Below are 12090 nucleotides of genomic sequence, written 5' to 3' on the forward strand. Positions count from 1 at the left end.
ACAGAGGTCTCCTACCTAGGACATAGAGTGGAGAGTGGTAAGATAAGGCCAGAACCTGAAGTGGAGGCTATTCAGGCATGGCCTGCACCTGTTACCAAAAGCAGGTGAGGGCATTCTTAGGGACAGCAGGGTACTACAGAAAGTTTGCCCCCAGTTATAGTACCATAGCTGCTCTACTCACAGACCTGATGAGAAAGAACATGCCAGATAAGGTAGTGTGGACCCTAGCATGTGAGCAGGCATTTCAGAAGCTTAAAGAAACTTTGGGAGGACACCCTGTGTTAGCCAGTCCAGATTACAGCAAAGCATTTGCTGTGCAAGTGGATTCTTTGAACTATGGATTGGGGGCTGTACTTAGCCAGATTTCTTCAAAGGGAGAAGAGCACCCAGTGGTTTATCGCAGTCAAAGGCTCCAACCCAGGAGGAATGCTATGCAGCTGCAGAAAAGGAATGTCTAGCTATAGTGTGGGCATTGCAGAAACTTAAACCTTATCTGTATGGAAGAAAATTCACTGTAATGACAGATCACAACCCTCTAATATGGTTAAACAGAGCCAGTCAGCAAAATGCCAAGTTGCTAAGATGGAGCCTGGGGTTGCAAGCATATGATATGTCAGTGCAGCACCACAGTGGGAGTAGCAATGCCAATGCAGATGGGCTCTCAATACAGGGAATGGGGTGAGGTACCCTCAGATAAACCTAACCCTCTCAAGTAGCATTTATCAAGGGTCACTTGAAAAACTAGCTTGAGTTCTCCAGGGGGTAAGAGATCTTTGAAGTCTTAGATATCTCTGTGGTATAGTAGTATTGTCTTGTGTTTTTAATTATATATTATTAAATATTTTAAAACCTTTACCTGTGGCTGGTTTGTGTAAAGAAGTAGGCTCTAGAGTACATTGCATATTTATAGAGTTCATTGTAATAAGCCACTCTAATAAGCCTTAAGACTGAATAGTCACATTGGATAATAATATTGCACAGTAATAACTAGACACCCTTTTAAGGGCCTTTGGGTAGCTGATAATTATTAAGCTGGTGGTGGCAGGAATTACTACTGTATAGTCTGGGTAAAGGGGCACAGCTGGAGCATCTGTGTCAGCCTTTTCCAGGAGTGTCTGTGCAGTTGCATAAATACTTATCTCAAAGTGTAGGTGTGTGTCAGCTATATGGGCAGGGACATGAAGCACTGGTGGGACAGAGATGGTACTGGAGGTTAGCTTGCCAGGTAGGCTGAGATCTGCACCCTATAGCTGTGCCAGTGGGGAGCCTTATTGGGGACTTGAAGGGCAAGGGAGCAACCAGCCTCAGACTCACTGTGATCTCTGTGTGCACTTAAGGGAAAGTGTACTTTACTGTGTGTATTGGTTATTCTTTCGTCTTGTAGGAGACAACCTCCCTGGTGTTAGTGGTGAGGATTGAGGCTCCTTGATTGCTAGGCTAGGGCACGGTCATCACAGCGCCCTTTGGAAAATCCACCCAAGCAGTACAGCAGTGGCAATAGTAACATATGGTATATCCGTAGTGACATAAGTAACATACAGTATAGCAGTGACAATAGTAACATAAGGTATATCAGTAGTGACATAAGTAACATACAGTATAGCAGTGACAATAGTAACATAAGGTATATCAGTAGTGACATAAGTAACATACAGTATAGCAGTGACAATAGTAACATATATGATATATCAGTAGTGACATAAGTAACATACAGTATAGCAGTGACAGTAGTAACATATGGTATATCAGTAGTGACATAAGTAACATACAGTATAGCAGTGACAATAGTAACATAAGGTATATCAGTAGTGACATAGGTAACATACAGTATAGCAGTGACAATAGTAACATATGGTATATCAGTAGTGACATAAGTAACATACAGTATAGCAGTGACAATAGTAATATATGGTATATCAGTAGTGATATAAGTAACACAGAGTATAGCAGTGACAATAGTAACATAAGGTATATCAGTAGTGACATAAGTAACATACAGTATAGCATTGACAGTAGTAACATATGGTATATCCGTAGTGACATAAATAACACACAGTATAGCAGTGACAATAGTAACATAAGGTATATCAGTAGTGACATAAGTAACATACAGTATAGCAGTGACAATAGTAACATAAGGTATATCAGTAGTGACATAAATAACATACAGTATAGCAGTGACAATAGTAACATAAGGTATATCAGTAGTGACATAGGTAACATGCAGTATAGCAGTGACAATAGTAACATAAGGTATATCAGTAGTGACATAAGTAACATACAGTATAGCAGTGACAGTAGTAACATATGGTATATCAGTAGTGACATAAGTAACATACAGTATAGCAGTGACAATAGTAACATAAGGTATATCAGTAGTGACATAAGTAACATACAGTGTAGCAGTGACAATAGTAACATAAGGTATATCAGTAGTGACATAGGTAGCATACAGTATAGCAGTGACAATAGTAACATAAGGTATATCAGTAGTGACATAAGTAACATACAGTACAGCAGTGACAATAGTAACATATGGTATATCAGTAGTGACATAAGTAACATACAGTATAGCAGTGACAATAGTAACATAAGGTATATCAGTAGTGACATAAGTAACATACAGTATAGCAGTGACAATAGTAACATAAGGTATATCAGTAGTGACATAATACGATAGTGCCAATAGTAACATATATGGTATATCAGTACAGTATAGCAGTGACAATAGTAACATAAGGTATATCAGTAGTGACATAAGTAACATACAGTATAGCAGTGCCAATAGTAACATAAGGTATATCAGTAGTGACATAAGTAACATACAGTATAGCAGTGCCAATAGTAACATAAGGTATATCAGTAGTGGCATAAGTAACATACAGTATAGCAGTGCCAATAGTAACATAAGGTATATCAGTAGTGACATAAGTAACATACAGTATAGCAGTGCCAATAGTAACATATATTATATCAGTAGTGACATAAGTAACATACAGTATAGCAGTGCCAATAATAACATATGGTATATCAGTAGTGACATAAGTAACATACAGTATAGCAGTGACAATAATAACATATGGTATATCAGTAGTGACATAAGTAACATACAGTATAGCAGTGACAATAGTAACATAAGGTATATCAGTAGTGACATAAGTAACATACAGTATAGCAGTGCCAATAGTAACATAAGGTATATCAGTAGTGACATAAGTAACATACAGTATAGCAGTGCCAATAGTAACATATATTATATCAGTAGTGACATAAGTAACATACAGTATAGCAGTGCCAATAATAACATATGGTATATCAGTAGTGACATAAGTAACATACAGTATAGCAGTGACAATAATAACATATGGTATATCAGTAGTGACATAAGTAACATACAGTATAGCAGTGACAATAGTAACATAAGGTATATCAGTAGTGACATAAGTAACATACAGTATAGCAGTGACAATAGTAACATATGGTATATCAGTAGTGACATAAGTAACATACAGTATAGCAGTGCCAATAGTAACACAAGGTATATCAGTAGTGACATAAGTAACATACAGTATAGCAGTGACAATAGTAACATATGGTATATCAGTAGTGACATAAGTAACATAGAGTATAGCAGTGACAATAATAACATAAGGTATATCAGTAGTGACATAAGTAACATACAGTATAGCAGTGCCAATAGTAACATAAGGTATATCAGTAGTGACATAAGTAACATACAGTATAGCAGTGTCAATAGTAACATATGGTATATCAGTAGTGACATAAGTAACATACAGTATAGCAGTGACAGTAGTAACATATGGTATATCAGTAGTGACATAAGTAACGTACAGTATAGCAGTGACAGTAGTAACATATGGTATATCAGTAGTGACATAAGTAACGTACAGTATAGCAGTGACAATAGTAACATATGGTATATCAGTAGTGACATAAGTAACATAGAATATAGCAGTGACAATAATAACATAAGGTATATCAGTAGTGACATAAGTAACATACAGTATAGCAGTGCCAATAGTAACATAAGGTATATCAGTAGTGGCATAAGTAACATACAGTATAGCAGTGTCAATAGTAACATATGGTATATCAGTAGTGACATAAGTAACGTACAGTATAGCAGTGACAATAGTAACATATGGTATATCAGTAGTGACATAAGTCACGTACAGTATAGCAGTGACAGTAGTAACATATGGTATATCAATAGTGACATAAGTAACATACAGTATAGCAGTGACAATAGTAACATATGGTATATCACTAGTGACATAAGTAACATACAGTATAGCAGTGACAATAGTAACATATGGTATATCAGTAGTGACATAAGTAACATACAGTATAGCAGTGACAATAGTAACATATGGTATATCAGTAGTGACATAAGTAACATAGAGTATAGCAGTGACAATAATAACATATAGTATATCATTACACACTTGTAGTTTCATTCAAATAGATAGTTAGAAAAAATGGATTACATGTAATGGCATTCCACCGATGCAACTGTTATAATGTACATATTCACAGTGACATCAGTGAGATACAATGTAACAATAAGATCATGTGGCTGCATCCTATACAGAGTCAGCCAGCAGTTTCATTACAGATGTTACAAAACTTCAAGGCAGAGACAGGTTGCTTGTAGGAAGGGAGGATGATATGGGTAGATTAAGTTAGGTCACTGCAAACTCAAGTTCAAGAGTTAAGCAGATTTTCTTTTAATGCTTTTTTAAAACAGTTAAAGTTAGAGACTGATCTTATATGAAGAGGCAGTTTATGCTAATCGTAAGCGCCCATGTGATTGTGGAGGAGTTTACCAGTGGATTTATTGGGTTGGTAGATATGTAGGCGGTGTTGGTCAGAGCTGCGTAGAGTACGATTTGGAACATAGGGAGTTATGAGAGTAGACAGAGCGGGACAGGAATCAGGTTGGTTTAAGATGGAGTGAGTCAGGTGTAGTTGTGGCAGGAAAAGTTGATGGTGAAATTCAAGCCACTTTAATTTTTTATGGAAAGGCAGCGATGTGAATGATATGGTAGATTAGCGGCAAATCGAGAACTTTTATTTTATGTTAGTTCAAGTTCAGAGAAGAGATTAGCTTGAAGGTTCATGGGGATAGGGGCAGCATATAGTAGGGTGGGTAGTAAATAGGCATTTGCTCCAGAGTTTAGATTCATGTGTCAGACAAATTCTATTTCTATGGAGTAGATGTAGTTTTTGGTGAGTATTTTTGATGCAGTTATGACTGTGTCGGTCAAATTTAAGTTGATCAATAAACCCCCCTAGTAGTTTAGTGTGGGATTCTACCTTGATCAAAGTGTTGTTTAGAGAGGAGACAGTGAAAGTGGATTTGAGATGTTGGAGGGATTTGGGGAAGACGAAGAGGAGTTTAATTTTATTTGGGTTAAGTAGAAGTTGGTTGGTGGATAGCCATTTTTCAGCTGAGTGGAGCGGTTCTTGAGTGAGGGTAAGTAGGTGGGGGGATTTTTGGAGGAGGAGATTATAGTAGAGTCATCAGCATATTATATTAAAGAGGATTGAGGATGGGATTCACAGAGATTGTTAGTGAAAATGATGAATAGTAGGGACCCAAGGATGGAATCTTGGGGAACACTGGTTTGGACTGGGAGGAAAGGGGAAGATGCGGAGACCATTTCACAGCTTGGAGTTGATTTGATAAATAGCTAGAGAACCAGGAGAGAGTACATTAAGAGAGATTGAAGCTAGATAGTTTGGACAAAAGGAGAGTGTGAGATACAGTATCAAAGACTTTAGGTAGATGAAGGAATAGACATGAGACTAGTTTATTGAGATCACGTGATGAAGATATAGTGTGAGTAAAAGATATTAGTGTTATCGCAGTGCTGTGGTTGGGGCGAAAGCCATGTTGAGTAGGGGTGAGGGGATTTTCCTGGAGTAGGTGATCAAGGAGCTGTTTATGAATGCATTTTTCAAGAATCTTAGAAAGGGGGGGCAAATAGCAATTGGCCTGAAATTAGAGGGTTCAGTAGATTTCCCACATTTATAAAGGGGAATAATAAATAATTTCTTCCAGATATCTGGGACACTGTTTTATTTTATGGATCTATTTATTAAAAGGGAGATGGGATATGCACTGGTCTTAGCAGCTAATGTGAGGTAGAGTGGAGATAGGTTTTCGGCTGAAGGGGAGCATGTTTTGAGTTTACTAAGAAGAGTTCTAATATAAGAGAGAGAAAAGGAAGCAGTGTGTGTGGGTGGGGGTGAGGAATAGTGGGGAAGGTATTTATGTCATTCTTAGTTAGTTTCTGAATGTAATCGATGAAGAAGGGGTTAAGAAGTAATGCAGTATCTAAGGCATGGCCATTAGGGGAGGGATTAGGTGCAGAGGGGTGACCTGGGTGTAGAAGTTTGTTAACAGTATTCCAGAATTTCTTAGGGTTAGAGTGGGTTTTTTTTAGAGAGTTAAGGTCATTTTTTTTTGTCAAGGTTGACTTGTTTTTTTTAGTTCGGTTACAAAGTTCTTTGTAGAGGTGTAGACTGGAAGGGGTTTTGTGTTTATGCAATTTTTTCCAGGCAGTATCTCTCTTGTGCATGAGGGGGGGAGCAGCCTTAATTACCCAAGGAGAAAAGTTTGATTTAATTCTGATTTTCCTGTCAAGAGTCAAGGAGATTAAAATATTAAGAAAGATGGTATTGAATTTTAGTACAGCTTCTTCTTCTGCTTTCTCCCAGTCTGGGAATGCTCAGTTGGACTCTTTCCTCATTTCTCGTTTCTTCTCAAGTATCTGTCTCACTGCAAACATTGAATTGATTCTACTGAATCTTTAAATGAATCTGAACTGCTCATCCCCCATCTTACTTTCTACTACACTGCATATTCCTTTTCAAATCAACCAGAACCTTCATGCACCTTACCTTAGAAAACTCCTTTCTGTTACACTACCACTATTCAGTCAAACCATGTCAGGTGGTAATGGTATCATTTAGGTTTTTTGTTTCATTTTAGTGTATTTTTAATTGAATTGATCAACGACATAGACTGGCTGTATTTTTGCTATTCATTTAATGTGGGTTTAGGTTATTAATAGGCCTGTGTTCTAGGAGACTATAGAGACCACAGCCATGCTGCCAGGAGAGCTTAGTAGGTGGATTTGACACCTTCCTTAAAGGGGATCATACTCTTTGTCCCAGGAGTACATTTGGGGGTACCATTCTTATTGTCAAAGCAAAACCAGAAGGAGGTTAATGCATTACATCATTTGACATGGAAGATTTTTATTTTATTTATTTAGTTGTATTTTATTTTATTTTACATTTGTTAACCAGGAAAGTCCGACTGGATACATGTCCATTTTCAGCAGAGGCCCGGGGAGAAAAGCTCCACATTTGCAAATAAGTGACACTTTAAAGTTGTGGTTACATAGAAATCTAAACATTAACAAATCACTGACAGTTTATAGTCAAGGTTACATTTAAATCAAGCACATTGTAGGTTTATGGTATAAATATACAGATATAACATTTTGCATCTTTGAGGTGTGTAAAAAAGAAAGAAAAGTATTCACAGATTGAATGTAAGAATGATAGTTAAGAGAAAAGGTGGTTAGTTAAGAAGGGAAGTTATTATAACTAGTATGTACAGGGGTAGAAGAGCATAGCCTCAGAATGGGTAGTATAACACGTTATTTTCCTGATAACAGAATTCTAATGGTTGTAGAGAAGTGTATGTTGTCTGGGTGGAGAACGGTTATTATTGGGTATTTCTCCTAGGTGAGCTGTGCTTTTCTTACCTTTTTCTTGTTATTTTTTGGGTTAGTCTGGGTTTAGACATGGACATAGCCAATCCCTGTTTATATACATCTTTAGGGATATCTTGAATTGGGGCAAGGAGGATGTGGTGGTTAGTTCAGCAGGAAGGAAGTTCCATTTTTTCCAGCAGAGTTGGAGAATAATGATTCTCTGGCTGAGTTGTTGGCTTTGGTAGATTGTACTAGCATTCTGTTGGATGAGCGGAGGGATGCTAGGTTGCTGTAGGGGATGATAATATTAGTCAGAATGGGTGTACTGGTAGGTTTGTAGAAGATTTTATGAATAGCTTTGAGTTGGTTATACTGGAGCTGATTGGGTAGTTCTAGCCAGCATAATTTGTGAAGATTCTGACAATGGTGGGTTCTGTAGGCTGAGCCTGTGGCAAATCTAGCTATATTGTTATAGCAGCTAGTGATTTTGTTAAGGTTTGATTTGCTTAGGTTTGTGAGGATGGGTGAGGCATAGAGAAGGGTTGACAGCAGATGTGTCCGAGCTATGGCAGTTCTGGCAGATGGGGTTAAGAATTGTTTAATCCTATACAAGAAGCCTATTTTTTTGTTAACTGTTTTTATGGTTTTGTCTATATGGGCATCGTACTTCAGACTATTATCAATGATTATTCCAAGAAGTTTAGTGCAAGGTTCAGGAGAGATTATGGTGCCATTGTTAGTTGAGATTGCAATTATTGGTGATGTTAGTTTACGGGTAGGGGAGAAAAGTAGTAGTTTGGTTTTGTTTGGGTTCAGTAGGAGTCGGCAACTATTAAGCCAGTTCTCTACTTTGTTGAAGGTGATTTGGGATAGGGATTGTAGTTCTGTGGGAGTGGAGGCAGACCAGATAAGTGTGGAGTCATCTGCATACTGTATACATGTCTTATCTGGGATAACTTTGGGTATGTCATTAATGAATATTGAGAAAAGGAGGGGACCCAATATAGAACCTTGGGGTACTCCAAGGGTGACAAGTAGAAGGTGGGATAGATTGTCTTTCCATAGAACAGCTTGTTGTTTGCCATGCAGGTAAGAGTGGAACCAGATGATTACTGGGTTGTCTAAGGAAAGTGATTTGAGTGAGTCTAGGAGTAGGTGATGATTCACCATATCAAATGATTTCGATAGATCGAGAAAGAGGGCAGGGGAGAGCTTATTCTGATTACAGTTGTGATTTATTGTGTGAGAAAAGGAGGAAAAGGACAGTAGTTGTACTATGGGTGGGTCGAAATCCATGCTGGGATGGGGCTAGGAGAGTATTCTGAGTAAGGTGAGTTAGAATTTGCTTATGTATGCATTTCTCCATTATTTTGGCTAAGGGAGATAGGATGGCTATAGGTCTGTAACAGAGTTCAGTGGAGTTTCCCACTTTATGAAGTGGAATAATGTGGGAGATTTTCCAGATGGAGGGGATGTAGGATTCGTGGATAGTACGATTGATTAAGATGGAGATAGGGTATGCTATTTCATTAGCGGCCTTTTGCAGAAACTCCACAGGAAGTAGGTCTGCTGCCAGGGTGGTGGGTTTTAGTTTCATAAGTAGGGATTTAATATAGTCAGTAGGGATAGGATCAAATCTGAAGGGAGGGACATTAACCTGAGTGGATGTGATAGTAGTAGAAGAGTTGGGAGATAGATAATTAGCTAGGGACTAGACTTTTTCTGTGAAGAAAGTATTAAAGGTCTTTGCAACACATTTAGGAGGTAGTTGTAGGGTAGCTGAGGGGGTGGGGGTTGTGAACTTACCTGGGTGGAGCAGTTTATTAAGACCTGACCAGAAGTTTTGAGGCTGATTTTGGTGCTTTTACTGTAAATTGAAATAGTAGTTTTGTTTGTCTAACACAATAGACTTTTTTTCCTCGTTTCTCATTTGTTTGTATCTAATGTGGGCTTGTGGGGATTTGGTGGATCTCCAGGAGGTCCATGCTGTGTTTCTAGCAGTAAGTTTTTGTCTGGTACCATTGGATAGCCATGGAACTATTTTGTTTTTGGTTCTGATTGTTCGTGGGGGAGCACGCCTGTCTAAGATGGCAAGGAATCTAGCTTTGAAGTCTGAGACTGCTTCGTCAAGGGGAAGTAATTTAAGATTTGCCCATTTGCATGAGTTAAGTTGGCCTGAAAACTAGTTAGGTTAACTTTCTTTGTATACCTAAGGGTTTTAAAGGTGGTTTGGTGAGACATGTCATCCCTTTTTCTGTTTATATAGGTTAGGAGGTGGTCACTCATGTCCTCAGGTAGGGTGCCTGATTTGTATAACTGAGGTTTGTTGTTTATTAAGATCCAATCTAGGATACTTTCCTTATTGTTGGGCCTATTGATTCTGGTGGGGGAAGTAATAATCTGGGAGAAGCCATGTAAGTTGATATGGGTGGTGGGGTAGTTAGATGAACATGTTTTCCAGTCAATATTGAAGTCCCCGAGAATAATTGTTTCTTGGGGGTGGTTAGTGGATAGCCATTGGAGGGTGCATTCTAAGGTGTCTGTGTTGTTACCTGGGGGAATATAGATACATACTATGTTTATAGATTTTTGTTTTGAAGATTTGGAAGAGGATCTTGTTACGTAGGTAGGGGATTCTTTTGGTGGGGAACTTCTCTCTACAAGAGGTCTTGCTTATGCTGTGATGATGGTAATTTTTTTGGCACAAGTATTTTTAGTATTACTTGTTACTTAGATGGAAGTGATCTATTAGGACATGATAGAAAGGCAAGACAAAGATCATCATGTAAAAACTGGGATGAGACAGAGGAAAGTAACAGGAGTTTTTGCCCACCTGGGTAGCTAAGGGGATAGGCTTTTGATTAGTGAGTAAATATTGTAGCATTTCTAGTCGGTAAAGGTGCTTGGAGAGGTACATTCCAATTAGTACAGTATTTTCTATGACTGGCCTGTTGAGGTTAGAACAGACAGAGAGATTATGATATCCTTGGGACAGAAGCATATACCTTTGGTAATTAATTGAGCAAGGTAGCAGGTTTTTTAACTGCAGCTGATATATGATGAGCAAAACATAGGTAGCTGTTAATGAAGGCACCTAGATAGTCAATGACTGTGTTGATCTTAAGCAAGATCCTGACAATGTGGTAATCAGTAAGATAGACTTGTTTCCCAAAGGCAAATATAATTCAGTTTTTGATAGTAAATGTAAGGGCATGTTTGGTACACCAGGTGTTTGTTCCGGAATACCCATTTTGGAGGATATCAATGTCAATGAAAGAGTCAATTACTGCAGCCAGTTTACAGTCATTGGAAAACTTGGACCTTTGACATCTGCTTTCACATCACAGAAGTAGACACCAAAGACGTAGTGAGCAAGGACAGAGTCCAGAGGGATACCACTACTGACATGCTTTTTTAACTCTTACACTGTGTGTGTGTGTGTGTGTGTGTGTGTGTGTGTGTGTGTGTGTGTGTGTGTGTGTGTGTGTGTGTGTGTGTGTGTGTGCACATGCATTTGTGTATGTATGTACTCATGCATGAATGTGTGTATGTATGTGTGTGTATGGGTACACACATGCATGCATGTGTGTAAACGTGTATATCTATGTGTGTGTCTGTGGTCAGCTTGCATGTGTGCGTGCATATGTTTGTGTGCGTGTTTGTGTGTAATTGGAGAGCCAGTCTGCAACCCAACAGATTACATAGTGGTTTGCGTTTAGAAAACTGAGTTTCTTGTTTATGGCAATGTGGGGAATTGTATTAAAGCTTTCAGTGAGGTCCAGGTAGGGAGTATTGGCAGAATGGAATTTGATGATGGCATCCATTACCATTTTAAATAAGTCAACTAGATTGAGAAGACAGGATCTACCTTTTAGAAAGCTGAATAAATTAGGTTTGAGGGGTTGATGCTCACCAGTTTTGTTGTTTATGAGGATGATACATTGAATGCTTTCTCAGATAATATCAGTGAGACTAACAGTATGATAACTGTCAGGATTTATGGTGGAGCTGCCCTTGTGGTAGGGGCACCATGGTGTTGGTTCTCACAGAGAGACTGAGGCTGAAAAGTTTTAGCAGAGGTTCAGTAATACTATACCATGTACTAAACAAGAGATCATCAGAGCCTATGGAGCTATTGTTTTTTGTTTTGGATAAAGGTTCTTGGATCTGCTCCATACTGATTTTTAAGGGAATGGGAGTTTATTGATTCAAAGGTTGGAATTGAGGGGGTGAGTGAGAGGGGTAAAACTGGAACCTAATTTGTCAACTAGGACACTGGCTACATCTTTGGGACCAGAATACAACATCCTAATTGACTGGATCATGATGCATTGTTGGG

The sequence above is a fragment of the Protopterus annectens genome, chromosome 6.part0, assembly GCF_019279795.1.
Source record: "Protopterus annectens isolate FY-2018-M chromosome 6.part0, PAN1.0, whole genome shotgun sequence".
NCBI classification, from domain to species: Eukaryota; Metazoa; Chordata; order Ceratodontiformes; family Protopteridae; genus Protopterus; species Protopterus annectens.